Source organism: Perca fluviatilis, chromosome 14 (genome assembly GCF_010015445.1).
Source record: "Perca fluviatilis chromosome 14, GENO_Pfluv_1.0, whole genome shotgun sequence".
Lineage (NCBI taxonomy): Eukaryota > Metazoa > Chordata > Actinopteri > Perciformes > Percidae > Perca > Perca fluviatilis.
This window is the reverse complement of record NC_053125.1, coordinates 36,109,041-36,117,297: the sequence shown is the minus strand read 5'-3', so window position 1 is coordinate 36,117,297 and position 8,257 is coordinate 36,109,041. Positions and strand designations below refer to the sequence as shown.

Genomic DNA, 8,257 nt, shown 5'->3' with positions numbered 1-8,257 from the left:
GGACAGACCCCGACGTCCAGCGAGCGCTCTCACTGTGGAGCGCCAATACGCTGCGTCATCTCTCTGCGCAGCCATCTTAGAAACAGCTCTCATTGGCTATCAACACGTCAATCATGGCAGCTGTAGCCAATCACGTTCCCTTTCCAACGGTACATAGCATGATAGGAACATCCAATGGGAGCCAGTCCTAATGAATGGTCAACAGAGCTAAGTCCCGCCTCCCAGAGCCAGCAGCCACATCCATGTGATTTATGAGAACAAATATGATCAACAGTGTTTGAATGAATGTTAAAAGGTTTTGGAAGTCATTTTAAGTCTTTAGTGTGTTTTTTTATAATAGTATAGAAGTGAGTAAAAGTATTTAGCAAAATGTGGTCACTTGGAGAGGTTTAGGAGAGGTTGTGGAGAGGTTATGGAGAGGTTTAGGAGAGGTTGTGGAGAGGTTTAGGAGAGGTGGACAAAGTATGTTTTAGTTATTTTACCAAGATAACTATTTTGAACTATGTTTGAACTGCTGTAGTGTATGTTGTATTTTAATCACATGTTAATCCAGCCCATTTACAGAAACTAGAAGAATGGAGGTTTCTAAGGAAGTCTCATACATGCATTCTGGCCTCCCAGTTCTTCTGTTAGAAGCTTTTCCCTTTGGGGAAGGGAAATAGACCAAAATCAGGCAACAGAGGTTAAAGCAGAATGAGCCTCATGCAGCTACAAAGAGACAAACTACTCACATTGAGGGTCACATTTACATTCTTTAGATGTGTTTTTCACCGGCAACTCTTCATAACATACAAGGCATCAGACGGCCCCCCCACTTCTATGGATCCATCCCAATTCTTCTAGCAGATGGTGACGTTGATGAGAACACAGCTAGAAGTTAATACATGAAGTCAAAGCCAACTGTGAGAGCTGAAGGGCAGCAACAAGTCTGTTAGTTCTACCTCCATCTGAAGCCCCCCCCCCCCCATCCTTACTATCTTCACTACTACACATATGTTTGGATTTAAATTAAATTACCTGTATATTGAACAAGCTTGCTGAATTTTAAATGGTATCACTATGCCACTCGCTCTAGGGACTCCTTGGTCCTAAATATTCCCTTTGTTAGGACAGAATTAGGCACAACTGCATCTGAATATGATGCCCCATATAAATGGAATAACCTGCAGTCCTTAATGAAATGGAACAGCCTGATTCAATGTAATCCCTTTAAATGTCTTCTTTATGAAGCCATGTAGAATGAATGGACGTGCATTTGGAGTGTAACATCCTGTAACTGTTCCATGTGTGTACTGTGTAGTACTACAGTATAGTGTATATTAATTGCTATGTTCGGTGGTTCTGTATGTGTTGTAATTGTGTATGGCATGTAATCAGGGCGTCATAGAAAATGAGAGCTTGCTCTCAATTGGCCTCCCTGAATACAAAAAGGTAGTAATAATAATAATAATAATAATAATAATAATAATAATAAATTCTCCAGTGTAATTAAAGTAATAAGTGTTTGTTTCCTAGGATGGCAAAGGAAAGTCCCACTCTGCCTCTGATTGGCTAGTACTCGTTGCCTTTCTTAGTGTGATTGGTTAGATTTAGGCATGAGGAGTGAGATTGGTTAGGGTCAGGGTGAGAATACCAGGGTAAGCCAATCAGAGGCAGAGTAAGGCGGGACTAGCTTGCCTTCACCATCCTAGGAACATGTGTTTACAGGAAGACAGAATCAGACATAAAGATGAACACAGAGAGATCTACATACACATTTAACTATTAGGAACCAAATATAGCTGCATCTCTAATAAATATAGAATATAACAATGACCAACAAACAGGTCAAAGGGTTTCTGTTACTTAATGAGGGTAGAAATAGTGGGACGGTGCAGAGAGAGAAGAGTTCATAAAGCAGACTGAGGTCAGTCAGTGCCTCTCTGTGTGTGTGTGTGTGTGTGTGTGTGATCAGTAAAGATGGCTGCTGCTTCCTCTGCTGCTCTAACTCAACTCTTACCTATCTGCCTCATCTCATTTCTAGTCCCAGTCTGTCTTCAAACTGCAGAAGGACTTGGAGTGAAAGCAGCGTTCTGCTTTCTGTGCATCGTTCCACCCAGTAGTTCCCAGTCAGGATCTGGATCTTGTGATCTCATTAAGTTACAGGAGGAAACGCTGCACTGGTGATCAGTGAGGAGGAGGAGGAGGAGGAGTTTCATTCTGCTACCATTACAGTTTTTTCCAACTGCTAACACACTACAATGACAAGCATAGCACAATTATTTAAAAAAATAACTTCTTCTCAAGTCTCCAAAAGTCTAAATACATGTTCTGCTTTACAAACATTTAGCAATTCAAAATGTCACTTTTTAAATGAACTGAACATGGTTCTCTGCATAAGACACAACAATCTGACATAAAGTCACATGTTTACCATTCAAAATGACTCTACATGAGCTGATTGGATTTCATTATTGTGTAATGTCATTATTTCACACTGCGTATTACACTGTATACAAACCATATTTATCTTTCTATTTTTATATTTATTTATATAGCGTCTCAGAACTGTGCACCTTACCCCGTTTTTTTTCTTTTGCACTACTTATTTTATTCCATGTTTTTATATTTCTCTTACGTACATGTCGACACTGGAAGAAGAGTTGCTTCAATCTGGTTGTACATGTGTATAATAACAATAAAAGGAATTCTGTTCTATTCTATGACTTTTTTTGGACATTTTCTGACATTTTTCATTCTTTTTTTTTTCAAAATTTTTGACATACTATACCCTGACTTTTTTTCAACACACTATAGTATTACGTTTTTTCGACATACTATAGGAAATTTTTTTGACATATTGTATGACTTTTTCTACATACTGTTCTATGACATTTTTTCGACATACTATACTAGACTTTCAGAGAACCCTAAAATATTCCACTCTTGAATAATACATTCTTGCTGTTATTTAACATTTTTACTAATTTAAACCATTCCAACTTTTCTCACTGCTTTACCTTCTTCTTACACATTAAAGCCAGCAATCTAGTTCAGCTTTAGTAATTTAGCTTTTCAGCATTCACAAACATTTTCTGCAGGATTTCAAATGTGACACATACATTTATAATAAACTGATCTTGAGATATTTTTTTATTTCCCTGTCCAATGAAAACCATGTATCTCCAGATGTGTGCTGATGTTGAATGTTTGTGATAAACTGAAGGATGATATGGAGTCATAAGAGTGTCATAAAGAAGAATACACCTGTAAAAAATTAAGAAACTTAATGTAAAAGTTCAATTCTATTCAGTTTATTTAAGAAGAGGACAGAACAAATTAATAAAACAAATGATTATACATGGGTTAAAAATGCCAGAATTAGCCAAAAGCTCGCAAACTTCCCCCCCAAATACAACCAGCTGGTCTATCCACAATTAAAGAAACTGTTCAGTAACACACATAACAAACATATTCAGCATCTTACTGAGGTATTACTAATTACTGAAATAAAACATATGTAAAACATATTTTCCATCTGTGAAATGTTATTCCATGTTGCTTAATTTAGCATTTCTTTTACATGAACATCCAAAAGCAGTACAAAAATCTTTTTCTATCAGTCTTTAAGATCAGCTGTCTGTCTCAAGATGGCGGCAGCACAGACGCAGTTTAAATGGGGACAAAAATCTGCTCTCAAGTCTCAGTCATCAGCTGATTCCAGCAGCCTTCAGGCTGAACAGGAAGTGACAGAAACACTGTGGTCTGATTCTGATTCAATAAAATGTTATCAGACCCATATATCAGCTCCTACACAGTCTCCAGTTGGTTTTATTATGACAGAGTAGCTGTCAGAATGATCTACATGAGATCTGTTGCTGATTTTAATTACCAACAGACTGTAGATGATCTGTAATCTGATCAGATTTAGTCTCTCTGACTTCTAAACATCACTATCAGCCTCACAACATGTGTTCTGTACACAATAAGCCTTTAAATCAGACACATAGCAGTTAAAATCCCTCCAAATCAAAATCAATAAAATGTTTATATAAAACCTCATCATGTTGAGTCGATTCTGAACCAATCAGCTGTTAGATCAGCTGAGAGGCCGGTGTTTCCCAGCATGCCACTGGGTCTGCCTGGGTCTTGCAGTCAGTAGAGAGCAACTGCGGCGCCTGGCTGTAAAAACTGCGGCCGCCTTGATCTCGTGAGGTTATCGTTGCCCACGTGTGCATGACGTCAGAGCAAGTCGGATCAAGTCAGACACAAATCTACCCAGCATGCATTGGGCGGCGATCGCTGATGATTGATTCTGCGCAGATCTGGCTCATCTCCAACGAGCCTTTTAACTGTTCAAGTCATTTTTTATGCAGCAGCAGCAGACATGTTCTGATTAAAGCTTCCCAGTTATGAAGATTTGCTTCTTTTCTTCGTCTTAAAGGACAATAAACTAAATATTTCAGCAATTTGACATTACAATAGTAAACAGTGATGGGATTGTTTTAATTAATAACAAATACTCCTTCGTTGCAGCATTAGTTAAATAGCGCTAGCAGTTGAACCCTGAACTCAACATATTGTATTACAGGAATAAAAGCTAATTTTGAGTGAAATTAATCCCTTCGAAGGGAGGGAGTGTAATATATAGTCGTAGCCAGGATAACATCCACGGTGTTCAGAAGATCAAGTTACTGCTGGTCAGCCTTCAATGTGGAGAGAAGATCAGAATATAACAACTCAGCTATCAGGGCATGAGGAGGAGGCAGGAGGAAACAGCTTGGCTCGGAAACATGTTCACTACGAGGCAGTGTGGATGAGCTGGTGTCTTTTAAGGTGACTACTCTGAGAAAAAGTTTTCCCACATTGTTCACACCAGTACGGCTTCTCTCCAGTGTGAACACGTTGGTGGTTTTTAAAGCTACTACTCTCAGAAAAGGTTTTACGACAAAAATCACAGCTGTAAGGTTTATCTCCAGTGTGAATGCGTTGATGTGTCTTAAGGGTACCACTCTCAGAAAAAGTTTTCCCACATTGTTCACACCAGTACGGCTTCTCTCCAGTGTGAACATGTCGGTGGTTTTCTAGGCTACCACTCCTAGTAAAAGTTTTTCCACATTGATCACAGCTGTACGGCTTCTCTCCAGTATGAATGCGTTGATGGTTTTTTAGGTTAATCTGTTGTGTGAAAGCTGCCCCACATTGATCACAGCTGTACGGCTTCTCTCCAGTGTGAATGCGTTGATGGTTATTTAGGTTAATCTGTTGTGTGTAAGCTGCCCCACATTGATCACAGCTGTACGGCTTCTCTCCAGTGTGAATGCGTTAATGGTTTTTCAGGTGACTCTGTAGTGTGAAAGCTGCCCCACATTGATCACAGCTGTATGGCTTCTCTCCAGTGTGAATGCGTTGATGGTTTTTTAGGTTACCCTGTTGTGTGAAAGCTGCCCCACATTGATCACAGCTGTATGGCTTCTCTCCAGTGTGAATACGTTGATGTCTTTTTAGGTCACTCTGTAGTGGGAAAGCTACCCCACATTGATCACAGCTGTGTAGATTCTCTCCAGTGTGAACTCTCTGATGAATTTTTAAATATCCAGATGTTGTGAAGGATTTGTCACAGTGTTGACAGTGGTGACCTTTGGGTCCCTCTTCTCCTCTCCGTTTCTATAGCAACAGACAAACAGAGAGCGAGACAGTTAGTGAACTACTTTCTTTAAACCCTGAACTTGCTCTCTATAATATAAAATAAATAAATAAAACATTTGTACACTCTTCAGTTAAATCCCAGTCAAATCTTTTGAAATACATACGTTATTTTATTTTTTATTTTTTGGGGGGGGTCTTTTGCCTTTATTATAGTGACAGTGGATAGACATGAAAGGAGGAGAGAGATGGGGGATGATACGCAGCAAAGGGCAGCAGGTCGGATTCAAACCCGCTGCAGGACTCAGCCAACGAATGCTCTTACTGGGTGAGCTAGAGGTCGCCCCAAATACATACATTAATTGATGTCAAAATGAAGGTAAAGTTGTTCTGGTTGGAGACATGTTACTATGGAAGCCATCGGGCTCAGTAGTATGGACATGAGGTGTAAACGTAGCAAAAGATATTAATTTTAAAAACTAAACGTAGTAGTGTAAATGTAGCCCAAGTCTCATGTTAGTAGCATGTTAAATAGTGTTAGGTAACCCCCCCCCCCCCAGGCTTACAGAACTGGTTTGTTGGCAAGTTACCAAATGGCCGTTGACGATGTATTTTGTTTTATTCCAACCAGAGGGGTATTGCACAAAAGTAGAATTTACATATAAATCCAGGATAAGTGATGAAGAGAGGCTTGACCCAGTCTGATCAGAGTATCCTGGCATCGAGCCAGAATGAGGAGGAGCGACCGCAAGGTCGATAACAAATAAACAAAATAAATTAAATTAAAATACAATAAAATGGAGAATACGCGTTGTGCATACTTCACACAGAGTGAGCAGCAGCTTCTTCTTGAAGTTTGATGAAGTGAAACATTATTTGTAAAGAAGAAACACGGCCGCTGTAATGAACCAGCGAGAGAAAGCGTGGCAGACGATCGCGGACTGCCTGAATGCGTTATAATCATACCTTTCAAGGAGTTAGGCTACTAATCATTTACACACATTAACAGTTGTAACTAGGGCTGCACAATATATCCTAAATGTTGTGTTAACTTGAAACGGCTAAACCTCGTGGTGCATTCAAAGTTATTGTAAAATACCCTTTTTGTCATGTGTTATGGTCGTTTAACAGCATGTTACTGGTGAAATAAGTTATAATTGTTATGTTATTAATACATTGTTCATCAACAATAGATAGATAGATTGATTTCTGGGACTCTTCAGTCTGGAGTAACCTCTTTCCTTCACTCACCTCCTCCTTCTTCCTCTTGCTCCCTCGCTCCTCTGAGTCTCCCTCGCTCCTGACAACTTTCCTCTTGCCCTCCTTCTTCTTCTCCTCCTTCTCCTTGTGTTTCTGCATGTACTCGGCGATATGGTCGGGGCCGTCCAGGTTGTCTTGTGGCTCCCATATGTTATCCTCACTGGAAAGGTGAGTGCAGACAAGAAAATCTCCTCAGGCTTTGTTTTTAGGAAATACATTCTCACTCTAATTGCTAATTCGTATTATTCCTTTTTTTCTATTGCCATTTTGTAAGGTTATTTGCAGGTCTGCAACTTAGTGTCAAAATACCAAACCTTCAACTTTGTGGGCATGATACTGACATTTATGCTGTAGATTAGCGTTTTTCAATAAGTGAGGCACGCCTCCCTTCTGGGCCGCCAAAGAGCCACAGGGGAGGCGTGACACGCAAGAAAAAAATAACTCTGTATGCAGCTCTATTGATATCGGTAATTGTGCGTGCGTGAATTAGCTTTAAAATGCATAATTTCCTTGTTCCAAGTCAACAGAAGTCAGCATTAAGGGAGGAGACAGGACCCAGCAAAATACGTAGGAAATATGATCCTGAGTACTTAAAGTTAGGTTTCACCTGGTCGGGGTCCGAGGCTGCACCTCTGCTGCAGTGTGTGGTCTGCAAGGAGGTGCTAGCAAATCACAGCACCTCCACCTACTTGTGTGAGTGTGGGTTTTCAGCACTGACCCTGATTAAAACCAAATACAGATCAAGTCTGCAGGTGGAGGACCACTTGTGTTTATTTCTCTCTGCAGTGCAGCCCCACATCGAACATTGAATCAAAAGCGTGGCCTCATCGTTCCCACTGATTAAACTGAACCTCAAAGTTGTGTTGTCTTGAATGCATTGGTTGGGCCATAGAGTTGATGCCACTCTTGTAGCGCAAATAATGTGAATGGTGCATTTTGTTTGTTGTTTAAATCTGAGGTTTTATGTGGCTGAAATCATTAAAAAATGTGATGAAAATATGTGAATCTGTTCGATCTGATATCATGCCTTCAATGCATTTAAACGTTATCGTGAACAAACAGCGTTGTCGTTCATTGATCAGAGAGCTGTCCATTGTGCTGATTTTGTTCGAGACGATGTGCATCTCCTTCAAATGTGATCTTAAGGCCCAGACACACCGCGCTGATTTCAGCCGGCGGGTGTCGTCGGCGGTAGCTTTGGTGCTGATTACACACGTTAAGCATGTTTTGTTGACTTGTGGATAGGTCTACTGCTCAGTGATTTTAAAAGTAGCCTCAATTAGGCATGCATGAAGTTGGAAATGATTGGCTGTTGCAAAGAATCGTTTATGAATGCACTTTTTAAAATGTTGTGGAAATAAATGTCTTCAAA

At 40.0% G+C, this 8,257-nt stretch overlaps 2 pseudogenes; one reads left to right on the top strand and one right to left on the bottom strand.

Annotated features, from left to right (window-relative positions):
• LOC120572791 overlaps positions 1-8,257 on the top strand; it is a 363,596-nt pseudogene that overhangs the window by 207,636 nt on the left and 147,703 nt on the right.
• LOC120572754 overlaps positions 4,483-8,257 on the bottom strand; it is a 572,223-nt pseudogene continuing 568,448 nt past the window's right edge.